This window comes from Camponotus floridanus, unplaced genomic scaffold (assembly GCF_003227725.1).
Source record: "Camponotus floridanus strain SB8 unplaced genomic scaffold, Cflo_v7.5 scaffold26, whole genome shotgun sequence".
In the NCBI taxonomy this organism is placed as follows: domain Eukaryota; kingdom Metazoa; phylum Arthropoda; class Insecta; order Hymenoptera; family Formicidae; genus Camponotus; species Camponotus floridanus.
Window position 1 is genome coordinate 359088 of NW_020229392.1, and position 20538 is coordinate 379625.

Below are 20538 nucleotides of genomic sequence, written 5' to 3' on the forward strand. Positions count from 1 at the left end.
AGAAGTGCAAATCAGTATGTGACATATCAAAATATTTACACAAATATAAAAGAATTAAATATTTTTGAAAAAAAAAAAAAGATTTTATTTTTTTTAAATTGTATACACATTATTTACATAATCTCACATTATCACGATATATATAATATTCGTTTTATTGATACATATTCAAAAATTGAAGAATATCATCAACTATGTGCCTCGTATACAAATTTTTCTTTAGAAAGCACTTTCCTCCTATTCTAGTTAAGCTTTCGCGGTAAGTGATGAGCGCAATGCTCGTTCTGTATACCTGGCGTGAATCACGAAGCGAATCCTTGAAAGGAATTCTATGTCGTAATTGTTACGTTCTCACAGATATAATCGCCACGTTCTCGTTGTTGGTCGATAACGTTGAGCGACATCGTTGAAATTCGCACCGTGATAAAAGCTGCGCATCGTATCTCTTCAAATAGCGTCCTCTTAAGAATGTGTAATGTCATTTGACAAAGTTGACATGTAAAAAGCAATAAGTTTTTTTTTTAAGTAATTAAAATAATTTTTTAAATAAATTATTTTAATAATAGATTATTTAAATCACAGTTAAACATTTTAATTTTAAATTTTTATTTGATTTCTTAAATTATATATGTCCCTTTTACAATTTTACTAAAATCGTCTCTTTTTTTTATGTCAATTCTTTATTTTTTTTTGTGTGTGTGATTTCTACAAAACGATGTAGTTACATGGCTATGCGACTTGCTTAGTGTCGTTGTTGTTTCTATACGTTAATGTGTCTTTACGTAACATTCCGTGAAACAACGCATCCTGATGACCATCGGCGCCCGTTAATGTGAAAGGCACGGCGCGTCGTCGGCGATGTCAGGAAGCTACGACAATGCCACCAGGACGTCATTATATGCCAGAAAATGATAACGTCGATTACTCCGAATAGAATTAGGTCGGAAATGCCGGTCACGGATGCCTCGCGTATACGACATCGCAAAAAAGTCTTCTAATATTTTAGAGTTAAAAAGCGAGATGCATTCTGAATCTTTTATATAAGATAAAAATAAGAAAATTTTTGTTTACATGTGCGTGCATGAAATGCAGCCGTAAGTTCTTTTTAATTATATAAAAAATTATATAATGGAATGTGAGAATATGATTGAGATATCGATATAAAATAAAAAAAAAAGAATATTACGATTTTATATTATTTTTCTTTTTTAAAAAGTTACAATTATACACACGAATAAGAAGTATTACAAATATTCCAAATGCATAAGTAATAATATAAGAAATGAATTATTTTTTTAAGAAATTCAATTTGATATTATAATGAAGTTCATTCAACTTAACGTGATAAATAAACTGACATTTATCGAGTTCTGCATTTATTATTTTTTTCCATTATCTTAACGTGTAATACACGTACGTACGTTTTACGTCAATTTAATAATATATGCATTCTCTGTGCATATTTATTTCGATCAACATCGCTTGCGCATGCACAGATGTTATTACAATATGTTCGTTATCGAAAATGGCACTGACGTTGATCTCCGATTTGCTCAATAATTCTGTTTGTCATACTCAATGATTTCTGTCATTACACGGTGATGGAATTACATGCACACTGTTCTCGTCAATAATCATTTTTATTCGAGACACTGCAAGCGCAGCTGTCGTGACATTATCGTTAACAAAACGCTTCATTATCATTAATTTATTGCTTACTGTCACTTGGACTTAATGACATACATCTACGTGTTTCAAAACTACACCTATTTTTTCACTCTTCGCTCGTTGAATTTTTAAGTTTTCATAAACATTTGCTTGGCGATTGAATTCAAATTTATTTATGGGATTACACCTTTATTTAATTATATTTCTTTAACACATTGAAAGCACAGATGGCAAACTCTAAGAAACATCAATTAACGTACATATTATATACTGTTTTTTCAGCGATAGCGACACGGATTGGTCGTAGAAAGTATGGGGAAAGTGTATGCGATTCCGCAAGTGTGTACCTAACGCTATTCATCTCCGTAAATTAATTAATAGTTCGCGCGGCGCGAAACGAATGATGCGCGTCCCGTTGGACGAAAACAAATTAACGCCTCGTACTTCCGCTCCTTCGTAATCGCGATCCCTCTTCATCGTACTCTTCCGCTTCTCTCGGTCAATGAAGACACGTGATTAGCAGTCAGGGTCCACCCCCGCGACGCGACGTGCGTAGGCGCGTACCTCGTGTGCTTCGCACGTAGAAAATCCCATTCGTATGTCCCGCGGACGTTTCAGCCGCATCCTAAATACGCAGAAGAGGCTGTCGCGCGCAATAATGCGCGCGTGTGCTGAGTGTAGTATACCAGTTGCTCTTGACATTATACAACATGACGCGCGCGCGCGCGCGCGCTCGGCAATTCGCCGCTTCGCTCGTATTGTTTGATGTGGTCTTTACTCGTCTAAGAGCCCAAGGCATTTTCGTAACGGGCATACTTAACGCGTAACGTAATATTTGGCGAAGCCTCGGTTGGTGTCCGCGATGCACACTAATTTTGATGAATCGCAAGCTAGCTCTGCGTCTAAGGTTATTACGATGACGAAACGTCGAGGCATTAGGTGATTTTTCTATCTCTTGTTCAATCAGATAAAAACCTACCTACCTACCTTCAAATAATATTGCGTTATCGAGACGATTAATTATTATTATTAATCATTATGTATAAAAGAATTTTTAAATAATTAGTCCTTTCGTACAAAATTATTTCCCCACAATTATAGATAGAATCCGATCTACACTCAAATCATGTAAAATTTTAATAGTCGAAATGATTAAAATATTAAACTTCTCCATTTCATTTTTACTTCAATTCAACATCGAGGTCCCTGATACGTATAAATGTTGTAAACAGACTTCCGCGTTCTTTCAGAATGCACTAGTGATTAAGATTCTCAATGTACACCGACAATATAACTCGTAATTATGCTGACAAACACACTTAATATCAGAAAAAAACGAAGCTTATCAATGTTCATTAATGTATTTATTTCATAGACATGGTCTGTACTACATAGGATGACCTATAACGCACGATATGAAGGAAATTACGTTTTCACTAAGTTGATAGGTATTCGCGTATTCGATTTATTTAATAGGCATTATATTATTAAACACGATGCGCGAAATCGATTGCGACGTTTTGCTTGAAATATTTATCCAAACTTTCTTACGAACTATTTCTTAGGTCGATGTTTATATCTCACCTCGCTATTATATAAAAGAAATGCTATTACATCAGCACACATACACACATGCACATAAATAGACATACCAGATGACGACGTGCGATAAATCCCACGAGATGTGACGCTTAATTTTTTAAGAGTCCTTATCGATCCTATGTTAGTAAGGCAAGGTCATCGTCTCAATTCACAACATTATAAAATCTGCATATGTGTTCCGCATTCTTTTCTGATTATGCCACTTTACATCTTCTACGCAGCTTCGCAGGAATCGAGACCTACTTGTACATTTTTTCATAATTTACGACAGAGGCGATTGACTGATTGAAGAGTAGCTCTTAAGAAAATTAAGTGTTATTATTTTCGCATATATAAATTATTATTTTCATGAATATGTTATTAATTTACGACAAGGTAATGTATTAATATATAGTACTTTGCATATGCTTGTGCAAGAGAAATTATGATAAATTAAAATTATTAAATAATGATTTCCAATCGTGGAATACGTAACGAAAATAAAATAATAAGCGAAAATAATAATTAAAACTATAATATAAGTACATAAAGATAAATAAATATAAAAACTTTTGACTTTTTACGTTAAAATTAAAATTGGAATACTAACGCAAAAATAAAAAACAATTTTTTATTATATATTTTTTATATAAAATCAAAATTTGAAAATTTTTTTATATTATAATAATATATTATCAACGTTGATATAAATTTAATTAGATTTTTAAAAATATCTCATAAAAAAAGAACACAATTTTCTTTGAAAAATTTCAAACATCGGTAAAATAATATTATATCAATTGTTTACCTTTTAAATTAATAGTAATATAATGAGAATTAAGTTATATATTCCATCCTTTTTAATATCCTCGCACCAGAAATTTTAACGAAATTATAAAAGGCTTTATGTGCTGATGAAATGTCGAGACTTTCGATAGGAACGGAGACAATTTTAAGACCTGTTTCTTCAACAATTCGTTCGAGCGGGTAGATAATGGCGCCAGCGTGAATGTAGTCAACCTTGTGCGTTACCTACCACACCCTGATTCTGGATGCAAAAGCCAAGAGCTCGGTTTTCACCAGTTTCAAACAGTGGAAGGCCGCAAGTGACAGGAAAATCGATTTTTATTTTTTTTCTATGCCACGTTGGTGGTTTCGTTATCTCTCTTTTCTTTTTCTTTTTTTTTTATCATTTTTTTATAACGTTGAATTTATTTGTGTCGACTACCATTTATCGTTAGTAAGCCAGCATACGACGCGACATGTCACATTTTACTAAACATGATAAAAAAACATACATACGTATATGTATTATGCATTTTTTCTCGTCTGTGCGCGAATTAAATCAATGTATACGTATTAAATTATTAACTAATTGATGTGTTTAGATCCTTATTGCAATCTATATCAATTGTGACTTTTAATGATACAGAATATTATTATTTCAACTTTAATGTGTGATCAGCTTAAGTAACGAGGCATATATGTATAAGCAAACGGTGTAAGACTATGTGTGCATTGCCCATATTCTCATGTATCGATAAACTTGCGTTGACATTTAGTTGGCATACTTTTTGTGAAATTGATTTTGCTACGATTACATCCTGTAATGAAATAATAAATCTGGAATTTATTAACTTAGGAAAATATATTTTGTCCAGATTTATTTTATAACTTGACCTTTCGAAATTACTACACTGTTTTATTAGGCTAAAAAAGTATTTTCTAATCAATTTCAATAGTTTTTAAAAAATAACACTTTTGGGCCTAATATATCTTTATTGTATTTCATGTGTTATTTTTAAAAAAATTGCAGAAATTATCTTATTTAAATAATTAACACAGTATGAAAAAGAATATTGAGAAATTAATTTTATACGTACTTTTGAAGATAACAAACTATGTATATTTTTAAACTATAAATTAAATAAAATTAAAAGTTTCTTAAACACTTGTTCTAAAACACATATTAATTTTTTTATGAATTTAGAAAATTTTGCTGTAGCATCTTTTTTCCTGTCTAATAACGTTATGAGTCACAATGAGTCAAATTAACCACGATATTATTCCGTTTCTTCATTAACTATTAGTTTAAATAATAAGTCGAATAATCTACAATATTGTTTACTGCTATAAAATGTGTAGAGAGTTAAAACATTAATGTTTCGATAAAAAGTCATGTCTATTATTATGCAGGAAACGGGATGAACAATTTACAATATGATTTCAACACGTCGAATGAAATTTGGAGACGAGACACTGTTATTATTGAATCATAAATTTGATCATCGGAGACGCGGAGACAATCGTCTGTTCATCAAGATTAATTTGACTATTGTGTCATTGCATTATACAGTGCCTCAATTTACGCAGTTCACGCACGAGTTCTCGCAATCTTTGTATATTGAATTTCAAATTTCGTCGATAATTTTTTGCAATAAATATAAATTGCAAAATTACAAAGAAGGGAACGAAAGTTGAAGAGTTGCCGCGCTTAAAACAGGTCCCGAACTAATTTATACGGAACGTCGCACCAAAAAATGTTAATCGTAGAATTGAAATGCGACACGTGATGCGTGAGGTCACATGTTTCAAAATCGGCGAGACAGATTCGATAATCCGGCTTGCTTAAATTATATCATCCGATGATCCATGGACGGCGAGTTGATTCGCACATTTTCGTTACAGAAAGTTACTGTGAGCAACAGGTGTCATACGAAAATCCGCGATTTACTATCGATAGGTAAATCGATCGTATATATATATTTTTTTTAAAGCAAATGTGCCTATAAAATTATAATTCGTATCGTTTGATCCGCGTAGACCGTAAAAATTTTTTTATTGCTACCATTTCAAATATAATACATGAGTCAACGCACGAATCGAGATACAAATAAGTTATATAAGATATAAAATCTTCTTTACGAAAAGAACTTTATATGAAATATCGCGTATCAAATTAAATTTTCAATGAAATTGTTAGCAAATTATTAAACAATTTCTGTACAGAAAAATATATTTAATCAAAATTATTTCTTTATATTGTCTTTTAATCTATACAAAGTATATAATTTAAAAAATATTACGTTTCCCTTGTCTTATTATTTTAATAACTTTTGTTATTCTGACAATTAACAATATTTTCACACCTTTTTTAAAGTTTGCTTTTTTTAATTCGCTTTAATTAGCCCTTTGCGTTTCATTATTAAATATTTTTTTAAATTCCACACTATTGTTGTATTTAATTACCACCTATGTTGTTCGTTTAAATAAAAATTCAATTTAATTTTCGACTCATTTCGCGTATTTAATTATAATCAACGGGGTGTATTTGTAACTTTCCGCAATTAACCAAACCGACTATCACCGCGAATGACATCCCGCAGCTGTTTGTGTTGCCATAAAGGTCAATTTAAGGCAATTGCGGCGTTCTTGTTATTCAGCTGCTTATGGTAGGACTACGTGATAGGCGAACGGATCTTTGTTAGGCGCGATAAGGGAGAGAATGTGGTGCTGTGTCGTGAACCGCCAGCGGCAACGTGTTTGCGAGAATTTATCCTTGACACAGAGTCCAAGACAGCGTCTTGTATTCTTCTAACGCGTCGTCGTTTACACGAAATCTCTGTCAAATGTTCAGAATCGTTATCTCGCAGCGAGAATTTCGTATGTCAGAATTCTAAGCTCATATAAATATATGCAAATACGACTGTGTATTTATCTTTCATTCTCGGATCCTTGATGATGAAATTAAATTGTCGAACTGGAATGATATAAATCATTTTTCTGACTTTGAGAAGTGAAATTTGTGAAATCAGGTAATATATACTTCGATTGCTATATAATTATATTGTCATTCTCTTTCGATTGTGCAATTTCATTTTTATATGATTTTATACATTTTTTAAAGAATCTTATAATTAATATTTATATAATTAATCATACTAAAATAATTATGCAGAAAAACAAGCATACCTATGTATGTGTGGTGTGTATAAAAATAAAAATTATATTTATATTTATTTTTAGTCACACCTATCATACATTATTATGAATAATATTATACACCAAGGTTTTTTATAAAACTGTGCGCAAGTTATGAAGATTTATTAATATGAAAATAATTATCACAATTTTGTGAAAATTAAAAGAAACGAAAATTTACATTATTTTAAACTACTACAATTTCTATAAATTTATTAAAAAATAGTAATTTATGATCTTTACGATGAAATCTGAAAATTCCATTTCATTAAAGTTACAATAATTAATCGATCGTAAGTGACCTTCTGAGGAAAGGTCATAGTCCTCGTTGTCCCGGTAACCAGGATAAGATGGAAATTGTAAGAGCATGCTGTACATTAATACAAGTACCTATTTCAATTTCGAGGAGAAAGCCCACGCTGCATTTCCTTAGGAAAAAAGCTGTCAAATAAATATAGAGAATAAATTTAGAGAAATTTAGAGAATAATTTAAATAATTCTTTATATAAAATAGATGCAATTTAATGCATTGAGATTAAAACACCATTAACGTTTCTCGAGTTTAATCAATTCTTGAAAGCTACGCTACATGAATGTTGCCACATTAAATGTTATTTGCTTCTTAAATGAGACTGTAGTTAAGCGAAATCACGTTTCGTAACTTTAACGAATTTCACACTGCATGCTTGTAAAATAAGCTTTTACTGAAAGACGGTACGAAATATATACTATACGAAATACAAGAAAAATATTAAAAAACTATAAAACTATATTTGTAAATTGGAAACAAAAATTATTTTGCATGAAATACTTTTTTATTAAAAAGATAATATATAATACATATATAATAATTTTAAAGATAATATATAATACATATATATATTTTTACACATTTTTTGTAATAAAGTATATAGTGCTTTGAAACATTGTATTACATTGCTTTCAAAATAAGCGGCTTATATGTTTGTATGAATCTTATTTATTCGAGTTTATTTTCAAGATATGAATTATTTTTAAAGCGACTGCAGCACAGACATAGATAATACATCTCTTGATAGAAAAGTATCTTTTATATTCATTCAATCTTCTCGTGACGCGAAATGCACTGACAAAGTAAAGCTGACCGAATAGACTTGTGCGAAATTTTTATTCTTATGGTGATTATTTTATAAATATTGCAATTTTGCGATCAGGAAAATTCAGATTTTTAGATAATGAGGGAGAAAATATTTGTTGAAACTTCACATTGCTGATGTAAATCCATGATTAATTATCCGTGCTTTTATGCTTGTGTGTATCATTTGTTATTGTAATAATAAGTATAAAAATATATACATTCTACCGTTTCGCAATTGAATTTTTTTTTCAATGCTCTAATCGGCATTATCTATGAAAGTGGCGATCTAGTCGCTTTAAACGAATACATGCATTCGCTTATCATCGATTGCATTCCCGCTAACGTTGTATGGTTGTGCAAGATTGTCTCACCTACCGTAACGTTCGCGATTTACAGAATTATCTTACGCAAGGTAGCGCAAGTTATACGTGTGAAATGGTTTTAGTGAAGGTTGCAGGATTGATTTCGGTATATGAACATTAAGAATCAAATATTTGAAAATTTATACGTCATTACAGGGAATATCACATAATGCAGGGGATAATCACATGATTATATTGTAATTAACAATTATTATTACATGAAATTATAGCAAATTTCATCTCTTTACATTTTTTTTGAACTCTCAGAATGTTTAATATTGTAAAATAATTACTTTTAATATTGTATACAATTCAAACCTTTTAACAATAATAATATTTGGGAAAAAATGGCATAAAATCAAATAATATATAAATTATATGTACAATAATTACAGAATTTCAATTTTAAATTAAAAGTACATACATTATAAATATCTTGTTACAGATATAGATTTTTAAATCGAAGAAAAATGAAATATTTTCGGGAAAATTAATTATATATTATTCACACATACATACAATACACACATATATTATACATGATAAAAAATTTATCAAAAGAACGATAGTTTCCATTCGACTTTTCGCTGCGCGAAGATCCGAGATAATCGAAGAATTCACGACAGAATCACGCGAGAGATGTGGAACGTCTTGTACAAGCTCCGATGACACGCCGTAGTTATTGAAACGATATGAATTCTGAGGACGATGAAACGCTCGATCAAACCGGCCGCGGGTCATTGATTTAGTTGACGACCGCGCTTTTATATACCCGCGAGAAGTAGCACCAGCTGTTATACATTATGCAAACCTTTTTCCCAACCGTCTGCACAACTATCCGTCTATTGGCGATTGGATTCAAAGCGTGTTTCTTCGCGACTGCAGAAAGAACACATGACAAAACTGCTAAAAATTTCGCTTATATTGCAAATGATCCTCTACACTTGGTTTGCGACACGAAATTGCAAAAATACAAACACGGGGCAGGTCATGGTTTCGACATTATTCGACAGAAAATTCGCCGATTCGGCGATATTTATTTATTGGCGAAATTTTCACTGCGCGAAAAGTCGAATGGAATGTCGTTCTTCTTTTGATAAATTTTTTTATCATGTATAACACATATGTTTTGTATAATTGTATGTATGAATAATATATAATTAATTTTCCCAAAAATTTTATTTTTCTTCGATTTAAAAGAATCTATATCTGTAATAAAATATTTATAATGTACTTCTAATTTAAATTTAATCAAATTATGATACATTTGGTATTTTTTTAATACGAATCTCTATGCGATCGACGTAGCTTTGTTCCCGCATGGATTTCTTTATGGTTTATATACTGGTAACCGATTGACCTATACCGACACGATTATACAAACGTCTTTTCTATTCGCTTATCGAACGGTCGGTGGATATACAGGTTGTCTCAGGTACGTAAAGCGTGATTTCCATGAGGTTCTTGGACGAACGATGTTATTCGATCGAATTATACTGTTGCACTGGGTGTACTTGGGCAAAAATAAATAAAGTTTTTAATCCTAAGAGAGAAAGTTTCAAAAAGTTAACTTTACGAAACAAATATTCGCGCGGCTATAGGCTTCTCGTAACAGTATTTACAACTTTAAATGTAACTTTACAACATATGATATTAACACATAATATCAGATGGATCGAGTCATTGACCGTCAAGTTGAAAAAAATTACAAGTTAATCAAATACTTTCGCAGACTGTTGAATCTTTATTAAAGGGAGCGTGAGATGTAACAAAACTTCCTAAGACATCGCGAGGAGATGTAAAAGGATATAAATTGTTTTGGAAAAGAAACTTTTGACGGAAAACACACACTGCCCTAAGCGACACAAGGATCGAGATACAATTTCAATTAGTTTGATGAGAAAGATTGTTTTTTTTCTCGGTATATTATATATTAGAGAGGCCCGCGGCTTTGATCGATAAACCTGATAGCCTTGATACACACGCCAGACTTTTCTAACAAAGTAAAAGTGGGCTGCGGAGCCTGAGAACGACGGGCAAAAGCCGCCTTCGCGGGGAGTTTTAAAAAATTGCGCGTCGCTCGCGGATGATCGCAACAAGTGTAATTTCGTCGTTCGTCCAACTGTTTAATGAGCAAAGACAAAAGGGGTTCCTTGCGTGCGATCACATTAATCTTTTCCTCGTATCAGAAATTGCTACCTCGCGAATGATGAATAATGTTTGCCGCAGGAGCGCGCGTATTGCGTATTCGATAACACAATAATGATTGCGTAACGCGATGGATGGAGAAAGATGGATGGATAAGCGAAAAAACTTGAATGACAAATATAATTTAACTTAATGTTAGATATGTCATAAAATACGAGATGGTTAATATTTTACATACAAGAAAAACAATATATTTTTTAAATATATCTTAAAAGTATTTCATAATAAAAAATAAAAATAAGATTTTTTTTATATCTATTACGTTCATTATTATTAGAATTTGCTGAAAATTTATCCCCATGAAATCTTGCCTTATTTAAAATTATTTATTTATTATTTAAATAATATAAAATATAAATTACCTTATTAAAATTATTTATTTATTATTATTTAAAATTAAATTAGAGTAGTCTAAAGATTCTTGCTCTTTTTTATTTTTTTCATATCGATGAAAAAGGATAAAAGGAAATTCTAATGTTGATAAGGCACCGCTTTTAATGGATATAATTGATAGCGAGAACATTACTCGAATATCACCGCGGAAAGCGCGTTATAATTAATCTTGCGAACCGATCCCGCCTCGTGTGCTCAAAGATCTCCGACGACGTACTTCAAGGCCGCTCGAGGCCGGATCTCGAATTCGTCAACCTCGGGATAGAGAAGGTGAAATCCTCGCGAGAAAAGCGCGCCTTCTCTTCTCGCATTTGCATCTTCTCCCAGTCTCTTTCTCTCTCTCTCTCTCTCTCCCCCTATCCTGTTGCCTTCTCACTCCGCCGCTCCCCATCCCCGTTCCTCTCTGTCTTTTACTCTAGCATTTTCTTTCTCTCGGCGTGGCAAACCGAGCGCGAACGTCCTTGACGGTCGCTGCAGCGACGGTGCAACGCAACGCAACGCAACGCGGTGCAGCGCAGCGCAGCGCAGCGCGTTGCACGCCGTTGCGCTTGTGTGCGCACTGCTTCTCTTCCCTCTTTCCTCTTCTCTCTCGTGGCGCGCACCGCGAGTCGAACTCTCCACTTCACCACGCGGAGTTGCTGCCGTGCGCGCGTTACGTCATCGACACCTTCACTTTGCTCGCGCTGTCCGAGCGCGACGACGCTATCTCTCGTCTCTTCGTGTTCCACTCGCGGGTTCCAGAATTAGCGCCATTGCTAAATTTCGCGATTGTTAAACTTCACAATTTCATTTTAATTCCATTTCAATCCAATTTCATTTGGAAGAAACGCATTTGGACAGAGGCCACTTATCATTTTTTTATGAAGCTCATTATTCAATCGAAATAATGAATAAATAACACATCAAGAATCTCTTTAAGAGTCGTACTAAAAAAAAATTGTTATGCAATATTTTCATAAAAATGTAATGAATAAATTTACCGACTTCGATTCAAAGATAAGATAAACACGAGGAGAATGTATAAGACGGGATAAAATGATAAAATAGCGTCAGCTTTGTTTTAACGAAGCGAAGATGATTGCGGACGTAACAAGGAACGTGTGGATATGTGAATTAAAGCTTACGGTTTAACTGAAGCTACTTTCTACAACATTACGTTATCTTGTTCTGAGAGCTTTATTAACTGCGGTGCAAAGTTACGTCGCAGGTGTAATCCTATCTGTATGCTCTGGTATCGTGTAAATTACAAATTGAATACGTGCGCTGAGATTTAACTTGTGCGAGATAAGGGAATGAGTTTACCGCGGCTTTGGATTATACTATAATATCTGTGTGTTAGATATTATGAATTAAAACTCTTAACGAAATCAATTTTATTCATTCTCATCCATCCTATCCACGACCAAATATACAGGATCAAGATCTCCACTTTATATTATGAAAAAGTCAAATTAAGAAAAATATTATTTATTTTAATATTTAAATATTATTATTATTATATATATTTAAATATTATTATTATATAAATATTTAAATATAATTAAATATTATTTATTTAAATATTATGATATTTTGATGTATAATTTTCGAATATCAAACAAAAAATGGGAAATTTTAATTAAAATAGGAAATTTTAATTAAAATAGGAAATTTTATAAAACAAACTTTAGATGAAAAGGCAGAAAAAATCTTAAGATAGACGGAAAGAGGAGATCCTTGAATTCTGGTAAATAATACTAAACACCTTTTACCTCACGTAGGAAAATTAAAATATTTTTACATCGAAATTTTTCTCTATGACTTTCCAAGTAAGAATAAAGATGTTTGAAAAATTTTAAAAATTTTAATGATGATTCGCACAACGCTCTGAAATACTAATGATTACGAGCAGTTAAGAGGGATACCTCCGCGAGATCTTTTTTACAAACCCTTCTTTCATATAAAGATATCGCGCTGAACGCATCGATCTGTGGACATCTAAAAAATTTATCATCGCTTCCTTACATTCTTTGCCTAACGATGAATGGCAGGATTGTTACATCGGCGGTATAGCGCGTCCGAGAATAGATTAACCGCCGCTTCGATTTAAAAGCACGACCAACACTATGACGTGAAAGTAACGATCTCTGTATGTGATGTCAAGTCAATAACCTGCAATAACTGTTTGACCTAAAAATGTCTTTGGAACCCCCTTGCCGGAAGAGTTTTTCCCACGGATAAAGTCGCGGTATTTAGTCTTTTATCCCGTGAGAATTGCGTGCTTTCAAATTATTTCACATTCTGGAACATAAGTATAAAGCTTTAGCATCTACTCGAGTTGAATTAATATCTTTTGCACCGTGTGTCGTAATAACGTGATTACAATTTGTTTTTACAAGTTCGTATAGTGCGTTATTTTCTTAAAAGCAGATGTTCTTTTCTGCACTTTTTTTCTTTGATCGTGGATAGTCATTCATACTTACTAACAATATTGCGAAAATATTATTTGCTACATTCGATAGCGATATAAATAAAAATAAGTGTCGGAAAGCTCGGAAAATTTAGAATTTTCATCTCATAATTTATTAATGACGTTCATGAGATTATAATTTGAGAAACAATATTGCTTTGAAATTTAAAAGGATACGGATCAATAATTTAGTGTCTCAATATTAGATAATTTGTTATAATAAATAATATTTATACATATATTGTATATATATATTCTAGTTTTTTAAATATAAACTTTATATCCGTGTTTGAAATTATTGTAATCTTGATATCAAAACTTGCAATCTTTGAATTTAATATCAAAGTAAATACTTTTGCAAGCATTGGTATTTCTAACAATAACTTCTACGTTTTATTCATACCGTTCTTTGCTGTGTTGTTAAGCTCATTGCGAACTTTTATTACAATATTGAAAGAGAGATTTCTTATCCATTTGTTGACCGCGTGAATTCGTAGATAATATAATATGTAGATAATATTCAAGGGTTAAAGGTCGCTTTTATCTGAAAATATCCGATTATAGACAGTTATTATTATATCTTTTTCAGCTGGACCTTTTAAAGATATGTAAAATTTAGGAAACTTATTTTTGTTAAATGTCGAGGAAAATTGATTTTTGTCAGGTTAATATTAATGTGTTCTAATTTTTTTAGCATTTATTTTATTATTTCACTGCCAATATAATTGTAAATATAAAATATATAGCTTTTTTAAAATTATATTTAATAATACATTTAATAATGTTGATATCATTACAAATATCATTTTTACGTAGAATAAGTAAATATAGAGATAAATTGATTTATCTTTATATTTTATGTATAAAAATATCGTAAAAAACATTATATGATTCTATTTTTAAGGAAATAAAAATTTTTAAATTTTTAAACAATATCGACTACAAAAAAATTATTGTACTATATATTATTTTACATCCTATAGTTTTATTACGAACATTGAACAGTTTTTGCATATTTTTTAAGATAACACACATACATATTTTGTATAGATAAAAGCATTAGGTGATTCATCAGTTAAATGTCTCAAATATGTCTCTATTTTTTAAAAAACTATTTGTAATAATTCTTATTAATGTATGCTATTAAAAAATATTGATTCGATATTATATTTAATTACCTATCATTAAATATTCTGATATTAGTTATTTTTCATAAATTTTGTCATTAAACAAAAACGACAATCGAATGGAACTAAGGGAAATACGATAACACAAAGTAGGACGATAGCTCGTGAAGCGCGGAAGGACGTATTTAGCCTATAGGTTACGAGAAACAGATGGCTATAAGCTCTTATCTGACATCGATGTCTATAGTTCGTCGCTTCTAGAAGCTCTTAGAAACGACGAATACATTCCGAGGGAGCGTGAAATTGCCGCGACAATACGAATGTAAGTGTAGAATCGAGAGAAGAGACAATATCTATTCGAGAATTACGATTTCGAAGATAAAGAGCGCAAACAAGGCCGCGTAACAAGTCGAAGTTGTCCTACTTATAGGCAGAAGTAATTGATCCGCTTCTATTACGTAAGAACTAGAATAAGTACGTCGCAACATTGTCTCCCAGCAATCTAATGCTCGCTTCGTATCTAAGAATTATTTTAATACAGCACGTCATCGTAGTCATATTTGATTACCATCTGCGAAAACGTACGAAGAGAAGCTCTTGAAGCTTTCGAGAATCCATAAAGTTCGTTTTACATTTCTCAATATGATTTCCAAGATATTGCCAGGAAAATTTTAGATCGCCTTGTATCATTATAATTCTCTGCTCCAATATAAACATTCTAAAATCTGCTCCAATATAAACATTAGCAAATTAAATTTAAATTAAATTAAATTGAATTGAATTTAAATTAAATTATTTCAGCAAATTAAATTTATAGCATATATACATTGATGTGACATTTTTATAAATTTTTGGAAAAATATTAAATAATTTTATTATAATATTAAATAAATATTAAATCAAAATAAATATTAATAATTTAATAATATTAAATAATTTTATAAAAATTCTATATAGGATACATTATGTGCGAGAAAAAAATATTTGTGACATAATTCGAGATAATTCAAGAACGATATTAAGGAATTTAAATTGCTTCCAAGTCACCGAGCAGAGATAAGATTGCAACTAGAAATTTAAAGAAAGGAATGTGAGCTGTTGAGCGTCACCGGAAAATCGCGGAAGTCTCGGTGCAACGATCGATCGCGCAATACGCCGCTACTTGCACGTCTAACTCTCTCTTTCGGGCTCAATCCGCGAGGAGATCCCACGAGCGGTGGCGGAGAGTCCGCTTCGTGCGAGAGAAGGAGGAAAATCCGGGCGTTGGAGAAAGAGAGAGAGACTCGAGGAAGGCTAGAGCGGCCGACGCTAGGATAGCTAGGATAGTGGAACGAAAGCGTCCGCTCGCAAAGTTGGCGAGAGATTCATCATTATCATTCATCGACCGGTCGCGTCGTTCTACAACGACGTTTTACCCATCCGAGAAATCGCTATTCGCGTGTGGCCACCCCACTCGGCAGCATCACACGCGGGAGCAGCGCCGAGGACACTGACGGCGGCCGCGAGTCGAGAGCGACAGCGGCGGAGTGGGGAGGCCGGCGAGAGGAGGAGGAGTGGGGGAACTCGCCGCGCGTCGTGATGGGGGGGATGCGGGATGCGTGCGCGCTCGAATCGTACGTCGTACGTGCCGCTGTCAGTGTCAGTTGATCCGCCGCGGTGACCTGTGGCGTCGTTGACGTGTAAATCTCTACTCCATCGTTCCGATCAAGCGCCGCGTATACATCTCCCCCGTGCGCACTTCGGCGAGACGTCGAAACGCTCGCGTTTCTCTCGATCCCTTCGGCGAGCCCGCGAGAATAGGTGTCTCGTGGATCTCTCGACGGACGATCGAGAGAGAGAGGAGATCGGTACGTCGGCTCGTGACACGAAACTCTTCGAAGCGATTCCCGGTCTCTGCCCGGAGATGTACTGATCTCTCGTGATTCAATCGCGGATCCAGACGCGACAAGTGTTCTTTACGTTTTGCGCGCGCGAATTCGATTTCCAGTGGCGACAAATCCGACGATACGCATCGTTCGGAGAAGCGCGCACTTCTCGCGTAACATTCGGCGAGTCTCTGTTCCATCGACCATAATAATCAAACATCGAGATTTACAAATCTCAAGGCACGTGCAAGGGTGCCTGGCTTCCGAACCGGGCGAGTATTCGCGATAAGAAGCCATTCATCGCAGCAAAACTCGAGAACCGGATATACATGTAATATCTACAGTAATATTCGTATATGACAGTACGCTCCGAGCTCTCGGAAGATCAGTGAAACGTGCCGTGACCTTAGTGTCCCGACGACAACAGGAAGGAGAAGACTTGTACACATTGTAAGTACCAAACACTCTGAAACTATATTAATCTCGTTCGCCATATGTTAGCCATTCCTATCGTTCCTCGCGTGTTCGGCGATGAAAAAATCCGGGCAAGAAATCGTGACGAATTATTTCCACTCGACGAACGCATCGCGGCCAAATTCACCTCGCTCGTTTCGTCTTAATCGAGTTAGGGTTCGCGGAGTCGCTCGTCGTCTTGACATCTGTCATCGCGCGAGGTGAAATTATTGACGCGTCCAGGACGCGAGCGGCTCGGTCGGGATCGTTTGACTTCAGCTTCCGGACTTGAGGAATGATTCGACGTGTTTGCATCTCCGCCAACATTTCCGCGAACGAACGATCGCGCTTTTTCTAGAATGTCGCGGCGGACGCGCGCGCGCGCGCACGCGCGTGACCTTTCCCGCATCTTTCGCCGAGTTCAAGCGGAACTTGGTCGGACTCCATACGTGTGTCGACGCACACACACACATACATACCCCTTTTCCTGCGCGAAATACGCAGGGTAAATGCACCGGCGAACGATCGATCAAGAAACAATTCCAACTTTTTCGCGATAATGACAATGACTTTTGGTGGTAATGATGATAAGCATGATGTAAAATTTAATATAATACGCTGTCGCGTATTTATATTTTGAATATTAGTCGTATTGAAATTTTCGCGAATTATATTATTAACTGCAAATGGAAAATATATCGTTCAAACGAATAACGAGAGGTATGATTTCAATTTTATGATGGTTTTATTTGTGATTGATAATATATATAATTAATTGGAAATCAAAATTATTTTTTTTTCTTTTTTTTGCGAAAAGATTTATTTCCTCGATTTTATATATAAATAATAAATTATATTATTAACTGCGAATGGGAAATGTATCGTTTAAATGGATAACGAGAGGAATATTGCAATTGACTTTTGATTTCAATTTTATGATGGTTTTATTTGTGATTGATAATACATATAATTAATTGGAAATCAAAATTATTTTTTTTTTTTTGCGAAAAGATTTATTTCCTCGATTTTATATAAATAATAAATTCAATGTTTATTTACTAATCGATTTGCTGGTGCATCTATCCGATATTGCGTACGAAATTAACTCGCTCTTCCTCGTTCTTCTGAGATAATTATAGGATGGCGAGTTCACTTTGCACAGTTCACTTTCACCCTGCAATTTAAATTACCTTATTATGTGTCTCTCAAACGCGGAACTAACTAGATCTTCAAAATCTTCAAAAATAGATGTGTAATGTATGCTCTGATAAACGGATATATCGCTCATTCAAGAAAGAATTTACAATAAAAATGTGATACACAAAACATATATTTATTTAGTTTGCATGATATTGATATATCTCGATTACTAAAATTTATATAGGAACAAGAGTAACGTTCTTATAATTTCGAGATGTAGCTGATCTTATAAAACGTATTCAAATTTTCATATTCAATATATAGAGAACAATTTATTAAATTTTAAACAATGTTATATATATTTATATTTTATATATATTTATATAATACACACTCTAGTCCGATATTAAACGATTATAAAATAATCTTTTCATAAACGAACTCTTCGGAAAAACACACTTTATAATTCGCAATTCATTCACTGTTTAACATAGTCAATTATAGTATAGAATAAGGAAATGGAATTATAACTACGTCGAGCGCATACGATTGTCTCATTGTATACATTGTGATATTTCAAGGAATATTTCGCGGGAATAAAATAGTCAAGGTCGAGATATATCTTACATGCAACGAATCGACGGATCGCCGCAAATGTTATAATCTATGTACGTTAATTCATCCGTTACATGCGATTGCGCACAAGCCGGTATATTAAAGCTGCGCCAACTTGTTTATCGTGCCTTTAAACGAGTATCCTCGGCAATATGGTGAAATAATTATTACGCCGTTAGCGCGAGGACGGATTGCGATTACGCAAAGCGGGGAGATTAAAAGCGTCCGATTTTATTTTCGCGCAAATAAAACATGGAGATCGCCGCATTATGTGTTTCAATACGTGCCTATTTTCGGCGTAAAAATGGAGGCCGTAATTTCAGCAAAATTTCTCCATCGCATTGTTTCAAATCCGAAAGAAAAGGAAGACAAAAATCATCTCTCTCGAATAAATTTACGACGAAATACCGTGTGTGATTTCGTGCAGATTAGATGAATGTTTCCTTCACGTAAACGGAAAATTCTGTTATTCATAGCTAATCATCTCTAGATAAAATGACTAATTATAAGCTGGTAAACAAGTTACCTTCTCGCAAACTTGGTATTAGCGTGAATCAAATTACACTTCCGCTTGTAATGCATTATTTTCTTCTCTCTTTCTCGTAGATGTTGTCTCGAAAGATGATTTGCGAGCGGAATGGATTATCATTTTTTTTTGCGTTGCTTTGTATTCGGATTGTTGCCGAACGTCGTGAACGAATAAAAGCGCATTACATGAGCAAATTGATTTACCATCGTCGTTCGAGATATATATATATATTTTATATTATTCAATCAGACATTCGAGAAATATTCAAAAATTACCAGAATATTTAATTAATAGTAATTTATTAATATTTAATTAATGGTAATTAATAATATTTAATTAATGATATATTCGAAATATTCAGATCCATAATACACTGTAAAAGAAGTATGTAAAATTACACATATAATCAATGTAACAATTACGCTATTTATAACGGAAATATATAAATTCATGTACTTTTACAAAAATTAGTTTTTTTACTTTTTTATTGTGTAAATATTCGTTTATATTTGATGAGAAATTACAAGGTTAAAAGTGTAATTTTTGGATTTTATGTAAACTATTTTTTGTAACATTTATATAAAATTTAAAAATTACACTTTTAACCTTGTAATTTCTTATCAAATATAAACGAATATTTACACAATAAAGAGTAAAATAACTAATTTTTGTAAAAGTACATGAATTTATATATTTTCGTTATAAATAGCGTAATTGTTACACTAATTATATATGTAATTTTAAATTAAATTTAATATGTGAAATTGTATAAATACATATACAAAATGTATTATTACATAAACATTTGTAGAAATCTACTTCTAACATGTAAATTTATTAGTACAAGATACTTACTTAAGCCAATTAAGATAATAATTTTATGAAATGTAAATTTACTAATATATGTAAATATACACCTTTAATAATTGGTCTCAATATTTTCCACTATAATAGTTGTAAATTTACACAAAAATTTTTTACAGTGTAGAGTGATAATCTAAAGATCACGTGACAAAGACATCAAGCTGAAAGTAAACTTGGTCGCAACGA

At 32.9% G+C, this 20538-nt stretch overlaps 1 protein-coding gene across 2 annotated transcripts in view; it reads left to right on the top strand.

Annotated features, from left to right (window-relative positions):
• LOC105257057 (terminal nucleotidyltransferase 5C) overlaps nt 1-20538 on the top strand; it is a 100920-nt gene that overhangs the window by 33222 nt on the left and 47160 nt on the right. The window contains exon 1 of one of the 2 annotated variants that reach the window (XM_025409331.1): nt 16537-17201. The exons of the other annotated variant lie outside the window; for it this stretch is intronic. The gene's annotated coding sequence lies outside the window, so the exon portion shown is untranslated. Of the gene's footprint in view, nt 1-16536; nt 17202-20538 lie in introns of those variants that run through there. 2 annotated transcript variants of the gene reach the window in all.